At 40.6% G+C, this 13,776-nt stretch overlaps 1 pseudogene; it reads left to right on the top strand.

The window, feature by feature from the left end:
* Positions 1-8,641: 8,641 nt before the first annotated feature.
* Positions 8,642-9,083, top strand: LOC144313417 (large ribosomal subunit protein uL15 pseudogene; annotated as a pseudogene).
* The last annotated feature ends 4,693 nt before the right edge of the window (positions 9,084-13,776 follow it).

Genomic DNA, 13,776 nt, shown 5'->3' with positions numbered 1-13,776 from the left:
TTGTTTTTTAATGTGAACATGGTAGCCATTCCCTCATTCATGTTGACTTTTAAGACCCTTATGAAATATATTTTATATACCACTAATTTTACCCATGTAAAATTTATAATTCAACAAAATTATATTTCAAAATTTATAATTCAATTTTTAGTATATTTACTGAGTTGTGCAACCATTTTAGAACATATTCATCATTCTGCAAAGAAGCTTTGTATACATTAGTGGTCACTATATAACCCACCAGAGTTACCATATAATCCAGATGACTGAGTTATATGGTAACTCTAAGTTTCATTCTGAGGAACTTCTAAACTGTTTTCCAAAGTGGCTGCACCATTTTATATTCCCATTGACATTGTATGAAGGTTCCAATCTTCAACATTGTAGAAGGTTTGTACATTATTGTTAATACTTGTTGTTTGATAATTGCTATTCTAATGGGTGTGAAGTAGTATCCCATCATGGTTTTGATTGGCGTTTCCTAAAGGACTAATTATGAGCTTCTTTTCATGTGCTACTAGCCATTTATCTCTCTTTGTTGGAGAAATGTCTATTCAAATATTTTGCCTTCTAGGGCAGCCCGGGTGGCTCAGGGGTTTAGTGCCACCTTCAGTCCAGGGCGTGATCCTGGAGACCTGGGATGAAGTCCCACGTTGGGCTCCCTGCATGGGGCCTGCTTCTCCCTCTGCCTGTGTCTCTGCCTCTCTCTCTCTGTCTCTTTGTCTCTATGAATAAATAAATAAAATGTTTAAAAAAACCCCAAATATTTTGCCTTCTAAAAAATGGGGTTATTTATCTTTTTATTATTGAGTTGTAAGTGGTCTTTACACATCCTGGATAGGATTCACTTTTAAGATACATGATTTGCAAATATGTTCTCCTAGTCTAGGGGTTAATCTTTTATTTTTTCTTGATAGTGTTTTTTAAAGCACAGAAGTTTTAAATTCTGGTGAAGTCCAACTTACCAACCTCTTTTGTCTTGTGTCTTTGTTGTCACATTCTAAGAAATCACATTCTCTTTCATCTCAAAGCACAGCAACTTACAAGTAGATTACTAATGAGACAAGAATATATAACTCCCTTTACTCTTACCCTGAATGTGAAGTCACAGTTCCTTCCAGTGAGATTTTTCCCTTTTTTATCTGTTGGTGTCTCTATCAAAGGAACTGAATTAGTTTCCAGAATTAGAAACCTTGAAATAATAAACACAAACAATTCATCATTATTCCTCCTTTTCGAATCTGGTCTGGGTCACTTATGTCTTTTTTGGTCTATCAGTGACACTGACCTCTCTCAAGGTATTCAAAATTGTGCACGAGTCTCATTTGGTGCTTTCTTATCCTGCTGCATCATACCTGGTGTGAGGTGTGACATTTCCTCCCATTTTTCGTAGCTTAAGTATTCCTACAGTTTTATAGTAGTTTTACCTTCCAGCTAGAAAACAGGAGATGCAGTTTTAGTCAAGGACAGCAGTAACACAACCCAGAAAATAGCTCTGATTAAAATATATGGCGTGCTTATTCAGTATGTTGTAATCAAGGACATGGCTGAAGACATGTTCTGATAACTGACAATCAGCAATTGATTTTTTTTAATGTTTCAAGTTTTTACTTAAATTCTGGTTAGTTAACATATAGTGTAATACTAGCTTCATGAGAATTCAGTGATTCATCACTTACATATAACACCCAGGGCTCATCATAAAAAGTGCCCTCCTTAACACCCATCTCCCATTTAACCCATCTCCCACCCACATCCCTCCAGCAAACCTCAGTTTGTTCTCTATAGTTAAGAGTCTCTTATGGTTTGCCTTCCTCTCATTTTTCCCCCTCCCCTCTATGTTCATCTGTTTTCAGCAACTGATTTCTAAAAAGTCAACCATGCATTTGCAGGCCTGTGTCGCTAGGCTAGTCTAGGCCATCAGTTCTGTTGGCCTGTCAGTGATAAAATTATATTGGTGGTCGATGACAGTTCTGTGTTTGAAAAGCTGCTGTGGAGAACTCAATATTTATTTATTTATTTATTTATTTATTTATTTATTTATTTATTTCTCAATCTTTATTTAGATTGTCTTAGGTTTGTGGATAGATGGGTACTGAGACCAATGAAAGAAAACCAGGGCTTCTGGTGCAGGGGGGCAGGGTGCAAAAGGGGCAAGAGTCTTCATCTGCCACATCAGTGGAAATGTGGTTTCCCCACTTCTGAACATGTACAAACCACCCTGAGGGTCTCATCGGCCTTTGAGGGCTTGCCTACACTCTGCTTTTCCATTTGCCAAGCCTCTTCTTGGCTTACCACCTTTTCAAAAAGGCTTGGCTTACCACTCTTTTCAAAAAGTCAAGACAAGGAGAGTAGCCAGTGTGATCAGGGTTGAATACACAGTAGAAGGAGACAATTCTTGTTCTTTCTTTTTCTCTTGCCTCAAGCTCAGTTTGAAACTGTAGAGGGTCTTGGTATTATGGACCTCCAAAAAACAAAGAATGCAACAGTAGTGACCACTGTCACATTCCTAGCACTGCACTGTTTTCAGCCCTCACTTCCTGACCTTTGACTGTCCCCACTTCCACAGGGGCCTCTCTGAGTAGCTGGTGCTCCCAGCCCTCACTTTGCTAACACTTAGAAGCTGAAACAGCCACAAGGGCAAGCCTTTCCATAGAACATTGAGTCACATGCCCACATGCACCTTCCTTCCTTCTCTCCCACTCATGCTTTCTTACAGGCTTCATGCTTGTTTTCTGGTTGGATAGACAAAGAAGAAGGAGAACCCTTAAAGGGACTTTTGATCTTATTTTAAAATATATATTTTTAAAGATTATTTATTTATTTGACAGAGAGTAGGGCGAGGGGGGGAGGCCCAAACAGTGGGAGTGGCAGAGGGAGAGGGAGAAGCAGGCTCCCCGCTGAGCAGGGAGCCTGAGGTGGGGCTCCATCCAAGGACCCCAAGATCATGACCTTAGCTGGAGGCAGATACCTAACTGACTGAGCCACCCAAGCACCATGGGACTTTTCATCTTAATGAATGGATTATAACTGGAGTCTAGGAAACCTGTATGCATAGGCACATTCTTCTCACAAGCACACAGAAGAGCACTGAGTATACCATTATGTTTAACCCTGGAAGGATAACCATGTTGAAATCCTCACACCTCTTTCTGGTTTCTCCAGCACTTTCACCCTAATGGCCACAGGAGTAGCGGAAGTGAGAGGGAGTTTCCAGACTTTCTTCTAAGAACACAAACCCTTCACCTCCCCTACTCTGTTCTACCTCCTTAAAAAGATAAGAAATACAAGTCCTGAAGGAGACCTGACCACTTCTACTACTTGCATGAAACCTGAGTCCAAAATCTCTAGCCTCCTCTTGATTATCGTTGCCACTATCTGGATTATTTCTGACCCTTATGAAAAATTATTCAGGAAATATTTATTGAGAGCCTAGATATACCACGTATTACTCTAAGTGTGGAGGACATAGACCTAAAAAGACAAAAATACTCATTCTGTGGAGCTTACATTGCAGTGAGGGAGACAGACAAACAAACACCATCAAAAGTATATCAGAGGTAACTGATAGGGAGAAAAATGCAGCAGAGAAGGAAGGGGGGTTGGGGGGGTGGGAGGGAGTGTGGGGAGAGGGGAGTTGCCTTTCACTGCCCAGGATGCTCAACAGGGATTAAAGCATGGGGAGGAGGGGTTGCCCTGACAGAAAGGTCCCCCCTGATGTCCTGGAAGATAGTGTGGGGAGTCATGATGTAAGTGTCAGGGGGCAGCGAATGTGAGGGGAGAGCTCTGGGGCTTTCTATTTCCTCTTGATGCTGGAGTTGTGTGGATCCCCTGAGTTCTCTCTTACCTCCTGCTGGACAAGTTCTGTATCAATTCCCTTTGGACGAATGTGAACCTTATATTCACACTCTGCCTTCCAACCCTGCCTTCTCTATTCTTCTCTGTGCAGGGCAGCCAGACAATCAAGTCTAAAAACCAGTCTGTTCAAATCACTGTCCGGCTTAGAATACTTTCCTGTTTCCTTCCCCATAAAGTTCAAATCTTACCACGGTTTCCAATGCTTGGCCCCATGGTCCTCTGTTCTGTGTCCCCTCTTTCTCCAATGCTTGGTTCCATGGTCCTCTGTTCTGTGTTCCCTATTTCTCAAATCTCATGAGAATTCTCTTTTCTCTCCTACTTCTTCCGAATAAATTTTCCAGAAAGACTCTTCTTAGCCACTCTGCTCTTCCTGCCTGGAAGCTCTTTTCCTCCCTTTTTCTTGCTTATCTTCTCTAGAAGATATTCTCTAAAAAAACTTCCCTGACTACCTTCTTGGTTATCACTGCCACTGATGAGAAAAAAATCAGAGCTATCCACTTATTTGTCTCTCCCACTAGTGTGAGAGTGCTTTTAGGGCACGACCAAAGTACTATGTATCTCTAGTGGAAGAGAAAAGCAGAATGGCACTCACAGCTGGATCTTGATTTTTCCTGCTGATCATAAACCCTCTGAAAGATCACCAATATCAGACAAGGCGAGCAAAACCAAGAGCAAAACTCTGCAGTCATGTGTGAGCAAAGGCAAAAACAAGCTCAATGGGTTCATCACAGAAGTGACCACTGACTAAAATGAGTCACTACTGCTAGTTAAATATGGTCTCTCTCTATTCTTTCTGACTTCTAGGTAAGTAAGATTCATGAGGATGCCCAGTCAGAACTATCCCACTTCTTGACAACACTCAGTTTAAGGCAAACCCTCCCCCAAGCTGCCTGACACACGCCTAAATCCCATGATAAGACCCATCCAACTCCCACTTACTGAGCCACCCCGTGGGTCCTCAGTATAGAGCTTCCCTTGCTGAGCAAGCTTCAACAAGCCAAGTTTGACTTGACTGCAGGTGAGTTCACCATTTGGATTGACAGGTCCTATCCTAGTAGGACTTTTCCCAATAGCTACTGAGAACATCTCTAGCAATAGTGCTGGGTCACAACTGTGCTTCTTACCTGTGCTTTCACACTGGCCAACCTTGGCTGTGAGGACCTTGACAGAAAAACTAGTTTCAGGTGCAAGTCAAAATAATTCTTGAAAAAAGTGCGAAGTTTGAAGGAGTTGAAGATCCCCTTCAATGACTGTGAACCACAGCACCAATAGGTAATTGCCATTCATTCATCACACAAAACCATATTTTTAGGGAACATGAACTTGAGAATATTCACAAACTCTTATAATCCTTTTAGACTGCATTTTCTTTCCAGTTTAACGTGTTGCTTTCCCTTTCCCCTGTCTCTGCCTCTCTGCAGCCCCACCAGACTATTCTCTGTTGTCTCACCTTTATGCCTTCGGCCTGTTTATGTTTTGTGAAATGACCCTCTTCCTTTTCCTGTCTCATGGAGATTAGTCATTTTTGGCTTTAAACTTCAGAGTCCTTTTGACAGTCCCTCTCCCTGCAGTTCCTCAAAGTGCCCTGAGAATGTCAAGAGTTCAGAATACTTACAGGTGATAGCAGGTAGTGGCCAACAGTCAGTGTCTCAGACCAAATCTGCTACACAGGTTTCCAGCCCTTTGATTAGAGCTGTGTAGCATCTTGTGTGAGATGAGGTTTCATTTCTTTGTGTAATCACTCACAAGATACTGCAAAAATGGAAAGGCATCCAGAGTGAAGTCCCATCTTCCCCTCACTGTCTGATTCAGCAGCTAAGATATTGAGAGCCTGCTTAGATTATTATAGTTGAAAAAATGTCTTATGAGTTACACAGGTACCTGACTAAGTTAAGGCACATTTATATTTCTTTTTTTTAAGATTTTATTTATTTATTCATGAGAGACACACAGAGAGAGGCAGAGATATAGGCAGAGGGAGAAGCAGGCTCCTCGTGGCGAGCCTGATGTGGGACTGCATCCCAGGATCCTAGGATGACGACCTGAGCCAAAGGCAGATGCTCAACCACTGAGTCACACAGGTGCCCCAATGCACTTTTGCATCTTAACCCCAGGAAAAAAGAAAAAGTGACCTTTGGGGCTCTAGGTTACATCCTGGGTGTTCTGGCTGGGAATAGAGGGCTCATGGGGACAATGAGTTTCCCTCCTTCTTCTTCCTCCCTTTACTTCCCTCCTTCCAGGTAATTCCTGGGCATGATTGTCAACATGGCTGGAGATTTCACAGTTTTGCCCAGGAGAGTCTGAGTGATCTATAAAGAAATAAACCCCACTGCTTTGGTCTCTTGAGCCTGTGTGAGCCCAGATCACTGAATCATCTGGTTCTGCCCTGAAGACAATGAATGGTACACCTTGAGCATCATAAAGCTATCAGTTTTCAGTGGCTTTTATTTATTTTTCTCTTTCCCCTTTAGTTGTTGTTATATATACAGAAAACAAGGCAAGACAGATGAGCTAAAATAGGAGTGTGGCTATAAAATATATGTTGCAGCCCAACAACACACGTTAATTAATGTCCCCAGCAGGGAAGGGCAAAAAGCAAATCCATTAAGCATACTTTTGCTTGTACTTCTAATCTTAGAGCCTGAAAGCCTGAAATCACAGCAGGACCTTTTTCCTGAGCAATTTAGACAGAAATTCATTTTTTATCTGTGCCATTATTCCACAACTTTTTTTGGATGACTTCTGCAAAGATGAAGAAAACATAGTCCTTCCCTTTAAAGAGCTGCATAATAGGAAGACACAAAAGACAAAACTGTGGACAAATACACAAATGACTACAATATTGGACAGTGTGCTGAGTGCCTTGGGAGTATAAATGAGGAATGGAAAGAATTCAGAGACATAGCAAATCCAGTTGGTAGGGAGCCTGGAAAGTCTTCACGAAGAATGCTGATTTATTTACTTATTTATTTTGGAAGGAGATTGAAAGAAATATGAGATGTTAGCAGGCAGGGCAGGAGACTTCAGGTTCAGGTAGATGTAAGTAAAAGGCAGACAGTCTGGGATTATGAGACTGACATAGGTGGCTCATAGAGAAATGGTGAACACAGCTGCATGAGTTATCATGTGTCAATGCCTTTGGAATCCAGGCTTGACACTTACCTAGTCCTTAAAATGAAAAGTGTTAGCAACGTGGTATTTTTAAAGCCCCAGCTTGACTTGCTATTCTTGTAATAGTTCAGTTTCACTTTTTTGTAGCTTCTACAATTTTCCACGATATCTCTGGATAACAGAATCTTGAATTAAAACAATGCTTCTCTTTGCCAAGAATTCAAAGCACCGTTAATACAGTATCCATCTCCTTCCTACCCATGGGAGGTAGGAAGCATCAGGCAACAAAATCTCTTTTCTTAAAGCTCAAAACACAAAAAGATTAAAGATTACATCACACAGCACAGATTGGAGAGAAATCATATTCTCTTCTTTCTGCCATTGCTAGTCTGTTCTTTTCCTACTATAAGCTGTATTGTCTCAGTATCAGTACCCAATGTTCAGTACAACGTTGTTGATGTTAAAAATCTCACAATATTTCATGGAAAGATTCTAATTTGGACTGATAGTTTAGTAAGTTATATTAAGGAAAACAATCAACAACTACAGTAACAATAGTAATAACACTCTCTATGTTTTCCCAGGCACTGGTTAGCTCTAGACTGACGTTAACTATAATGCAAAGTAGGTGTTGTGATTCCCCTGTAGAAGTAAGGACCATTAAATTTAGATAGGGCAGCTAACATGCCCAAGTTCATACAACTAATAAATGGCAATGCAGTGTTCTAACCCAACTCCACATCAACTTTTCATTGTGAAGTGCTGTTTTCCTAAAGTAGTGGCTCTTTAACCTTTTTTCCCCATTTTTTTGATTTGTTTTTGAAGTACAGAGCCCTTTGAGAATCTGGTAAAGTCTAGACACACACACACACACACACACACACACACACACACACACACACACACATATATATATACCCAAATACTTGCATACTGTTTTTGGGAAATTCACAGACTTCTTGATGTCTGTCCATGGCCTTGAAGGAGCTCATGGATCTCACTGTTAAGAATCCTAGCTCTGAAGATATCTTTGAGCTCTAGACAGCATAGTGTGTGTGTGTGGTAATGAGCATGAACTCTGGGTTTGGATCCCAGTCCTACTAGTAGATGACGTCAGTAAATTTAATTAACCTCTCTATGCTTCTTAGTTTCCTCATATGTAAAATGGAGCTGATAACAATGATACCTAAAAAGATGAAATATTAATGTATATAAGTCACATAGAATACTGCCATACTAATTGTAAGTTTCATTAAATGTTGGCAAATAAATGTGTATTTGGACTGGATTATTTTACACGGATGTTACTGCTTTCTTCACCATCCCCACCACTGGAAGCAAACATGAACACGTTCTGAAACCAAAAGTTTGAAGATTTATCTGAGAGCTGTGACTATTCAGTCATATTTATATGACTGAGAGGTCCAGTTACTAAGTCATCTGTCCATCCTCAACTTAGTGGCTTTGATGATTGTTAACTGATAGACCTGGCTCTGTAGATCTGACCTGAATTTAGGAGAGTCATAAGATATAGTTAATGTGTTCATATTTTACCTTAGACAAGAAGGGCACATTTTCGCCTTAAAAAGTCAATATGCCTTTTTGATAGCAAAGACAAATGGTCACATTAGAAACTACTGGAAATTAGCTCTCTTTTGTCTGGACTGCCAACATGCTATCCAGACTGAGGAAGACTTGAAAATGTCAAGACCACGTGAGCCATGGCCAAGGCCATGTTGGCAAGCATTGGAAGCACCCAAGAGGCCAGGGTAATGTTGGTGGTATGCATCACCACAGGATCAACTTAGACAAATATCACCCAGGTTACTTTGAAAAAGTTTGTATGAGACATTGACACTTAAAGAGGGGCCAGAGCTTCTGCCTGTCAACCTTGATAAACTGTGGACCTTCATCAGTGAGCAGATTCAAGGACATGCTGCCAAAAATAAGACTGGAGCTACTCCTATCATTGATGTGGTACGATTGGGCTACCACAAAGCTCTGGGAAAAGGAAAGCTCCCCAAACAGCTCGTCATCATGCAGGCCAAACTCTTCAGTGGAAGAGCTGAGGAGAGATGAAGGGTGCATAGGGGGCCTGCCCCCTGGTAGCTTGAAGCCATGTAGAGGGAGGTTCATTAAATGCTACCAATTGAAAAACCCCTCAAACTATTGGAAATTAAATTCTTATTTCTTATTTATTTTTACACAATGTTAAACATAAATGGAAACAATATGGAATTTTATTTTCTCGTGAGTGAAACTAAAAAGCATATGAGAGAATGTCTTACTTCCAGGAATTAGAGATGTAAGGAGGTAGGGAAGTGAAAGGACATGGATTTTCATGGAGCTATTACCTACATAGGGAGACCAATTCCTTTCAGGTATTGACATTAGTGATGAAGAATAAGACACAAAGGGCGTGGGTTTTTTTCTGTCTTTTTCTTTCTCTGCTATGCTGCTGAAGATCTTGGTGTCTTATTACTGAGAAACATAACCTTATTTTAGCGATGGTGTGGTGGTTACTTACTTGTCTTGCAGATAAGGTCATTTCCTCTGGGCTTAGACCTCTTCTACCTTAAAAGGGAAATGTGAGGCTGCGGAGACTGTGGTAAATTAAGAGCGTGTGACAGAAAACTCTTCTTTTGACAATTTTTTCACTTTCAAATATGAGTTCATTTTAAAAAGCTGAGTATTTAAGTATATATCAGAAATTATTTGGAAATATCATCTTTGAACCTCCTCTTTCTGGTGGAGAAAGGATATATAGGTGATACACTCATTGTTGTGGCTGTCGGGTAATCAATCATCAAGGAAAAACTGAAGGGCGATTCTGAATTCACACCATTCAACTATAAAGGCACTAAATGAAGATACAGATGAATGTTTATATCTGTGTAGAAATGAGAGACTTTGAAATATGACATTAAAGAATTTAGATATCAAAAAATAAAATACTGATAGATTTAATTATAAAGAGTTAAGGCTTCTGTACCTTAAAACATAAATCACAAAATCAAATTGCAAACTTTCCTCTTTTTAAAAAAGTATTTAATTAATTAATTTGAGAGAGAGAGCAAGAGGGAAGGGGCAGAGGGAGTCTGAAGTAGACTCTGTGCTGAACACAGAGACTGATGTGGGGCTTGATCAAAACTGAGAGATCATAACCTGAACCAAAACCAAAGAGTTGGACATTCAACCAACTGAACCACGCAGGTGCCCCAAAATGCAAACATTTTCAATAAATGTGACATAGATGGATATTTTTACAATGTAGTAAGATGAACACCTGAGAAGAAAAAAGATTAGAGAATTTGAACAAGTAATTTCTCAAGAAGATATAAGGATGGATGCTCTATTCCTAGACTATGGAGGAATACATAAGCACACAACACAGATTATTGATAATATGAATGCAGTTTAAAACATTTAGGCACTATTCAGCTGAAAATAAAAAAACACAAAAAGGACTCTGTTGTTGGAAATTCTCATGTGTTGACAGTTATTTCAAATTGTTACTGTCTTTCTGGAAGGCGACATAAGTGTTATTAAATTATGCACAATCTTTGAACTAAAAAACCATTTCCATAAATTTAAAAAGATTGTGAGGTGTAGAAAAATTTATCTGTAAGGAGTTCCATTGCTTTATCATTCTGTAATGAGAAAAAATTGAAAGTGGTCTAAATCCCCCCAAATAATTAAGTAAGCCTATTAGTTTCCCCTTGCTACTATAACATATCACAGTGGTTTAACACAACACAGATATATTGTTTTATAGTTCTGTAGGTCAGAAGTCTGATGGGAGGTCTCACTGGACTCAAATCAAGGCACAGCAAGGCTGCATTCCTTTCTGGAAGCTCTAGAGGAGAATCTATTTTCTTGTCATTTCTAGCTTCCAGAGGTCACCTGTGTTTCTTGACTTCTAGCCCACGTGGAGCCTCAAAGCCAGCAATATCTAGTGGGGTTTTTCTCACAGTGTATCGCTCTGACACCGACTCTTCCACTTTTAAAGATGCTTGTGATTCCACTGGGCCCACCTAGATCACCTCTCTATATTAGGGGAACTGATTAGCAACCTTGATTTCATCTGAAACCTCAATTTCCCTTTGAGTAGTAAACATATTTACAGGCTCCAGGAATTGGGATGTGGCATCTCTGGGTGGGTGGGGAGCATTATTCTGGATGCCATAATTTGTAAGTTATACTTCATCTATACAACAATTCTAGGCAACTATTAAATAACATGGAAAGTGATCACAAAATGTTGCTGTGTCAAACAAGTCTTTGGTGTCACCACAGATCTTCTTGGCCTCTGGTAAGTCCATCCACAGACACTGACCACTTGTTCTTCCTCAGCTCCTCTGTGGAGACCCATTCTGTATGTGTGGGACTGTCTTCACTGGGCCCTGGCACCACCACCAGTACCGGCACCAGCTGACAGCATCTTGCCTCATGCCTGCATCATGATACAGCTTTTGTTTCCCATCCCTGGCTTCCTCCTCTCTTGCTGAGACTCAGGAAGTATATGATCCAGAAATGCAGGGTGATCAAGCCTTTTTAGGAAATCTATTGATTAGTAGGAGTTGGCATCTAGTGGGTAAATTCTCTTCTCCTCCACTTTCTTCCCATAGGGTATTCTTTGAAGCAAGAGTTCTCAGGGCTTTTGGAAGACTGCCTACTGCCTGAGCAATCAGTTCTTGTTGCCAGGAGGTTTTCCCATCCAGCTATGCATCCTTGGACTGGTATTTCTCCTCAACACTCTTCTCCCTCCACAACTTTGATTTCTTAGGGAACTATAAGGAGAAGTTCAGTGTTTCAGTGTCAAGTGGTGGGAGGTGAGGGTGGATAATTAGGAACTTTATGCAGAAATCTTAGCACCATGATAAATAAATTATGTGGGCTATGCCAGGGACAATGGGAAGTGAGTGAAGGAGGAGGCTCCTCCTTTAATGAGGAGAGGCTCAGGATTCTATCCTTATTAAAGAGAGGCCACTCTGGCACCAATGTGGGTAGTGACAGCTCCAGAATGTCTGTATATGAGAGGATTAAGAAACAGCAATTTGTTGGAAGGTGGAGATTTGGAAATTGTCTTGGAGTAATGTTTATACAGCAAGACCCAATTTTTACCTAGAATGAGCACTTATTGAGCAGGTGGGTGCTTGTTGGGAAAAATTGGCATAAATTCATGTTTGGGGTGAATGCTATCACTGATGCAGGAGGGAGGGAGGGAGTTGACACACAAGGCCACTGGTTAGGAAATTGCTGTCCAGGTTGGAATTGACTGAAACTGTGGAGATGGAATGGAAAGGACAGGATAAGTGGGAATAAAGTGAGTCTTTCTTTCTTTTTTTCTTTTTTTTTTTTTTTTTTTTTTGGTGATAGTGAGTTCTCTACAAAGAGACGAGGCCCAGGAAGGGGGGTCTGGTCTGGATAGAGGAGATGGCAGTAGGATCTTATATTTATTTCCACTGCCTCATGGTGTGGGACTTGGGCACCTCTATCCCCTGCCTCACAAATGTGGGAATAGGATTTCCCTGAAGTGGGGCAGGTGGGAGAGTTGGATAATTATAACTTCTTTGATTTTCTGAATTTTGGACTTAGAGTGAACTTTGTCATGAGAAGAGACTTTTATCTCTTTTAGTAATATCTTTCTGGTCCTCATTCAGTTGGTTAGATATAGTCTAGGGCCAGAGCTTTCTATGTGGTGGGTTTTCTAGGTGATGTAGCTACCAAATCAATATCCTCCCTCACTTCTCCAACCCCCAGCTCTACTATAACTGCCTCACTGCCATTATATCCATTGTTACCATTGGGACAGTCTCATTCATTTTCTTTCTTTTTTTTTTTTTTAAATTTTTTTATTTAAATTCAATTTGCCGGGTCATAGGGCAGGTCTATTTTTAACTCTTTGAGGAACCTCCACACAATTTTGCAGAGTGGCTGCACCATTTCACATTCATTTGGGGAATACAAATAATAGTGAAAGGGAATAGAAGGGAAGGGAGAAGAAATGGGTAGGAAATATCAGAAAGGGAGACAGAACATGAAGACTCCTAACTCTGGGAAAAGAACTAGGTGTGGTGGAAGGGGAGGAGGGCGGGGGGGGCGGTGAATGGGTGACGGGCACTGAGGAGGGCACTTGACGGGATGAGCACTGGGTGTTATTCTGTATGTTGGCAAATTGAACACCAATAAAAATAAATTTATTATTAAAAAAAGGAAAAAAATAAATTCAATTTGCCAACATATAACTCCTGTGCTCATCCCATCAGGTGCCCTCCTTAGTGCCTGTCACCCAGTTACCCCATCTCCCCACCTCCCCTTCCACAACGCTTTGTTTCCCAGAGTTAGGAGTCTCTCATGGTTTGTCTTCCTCTCTAATTTTTCCCCACTCCCACTCATTTGCTTTCTATCTTCTTTACAACCATGTTATTGAGGTATACAATTTCCATAGCATGGAGTTCCCTGATTAAATGTACAATTCATGATGTCACAAAAGGCAAGATGGCATTCTTTTTGATGGCTGAGTAATATTCTCTCTGTGTGTATGTGTGTGTGTATGTGTGTGTGTGTCTTTATCACCCCCAAATCCCATCTTTATCCCCCAAACAAATAAAAAACAAAAAGAATCATAAATGCAGAAGACAAACTGTTGGTTGCCAGAAGGGAGGGAACTGAGAGGATAGGTGAAATAGATGGAGGGATTAAGAGGTACAACCAGTTACAGAAAAAGTAAGTCATGGCGATGAAAAGTACAGCACAGAATATATAGTCACTAATGTTGTAATAATGTGTCTGGTGACAGATGGT

Source organism: Canis aureus, chromosome 5 (assembly GCF_053574225.1).
Source record: "Canis aureus isolate CA01 chromosome 5, VMU_Caureus_v.1.0, whole genome shotgun sequence".
NCBI lineage: Eukaryota > Metazoa > Chordata > Mammalia > Carnivora > Canidae > Canis > Canis aureus.
This window is presented reverse-complemented; position numbering and strand designations above follow the sequence as displayed.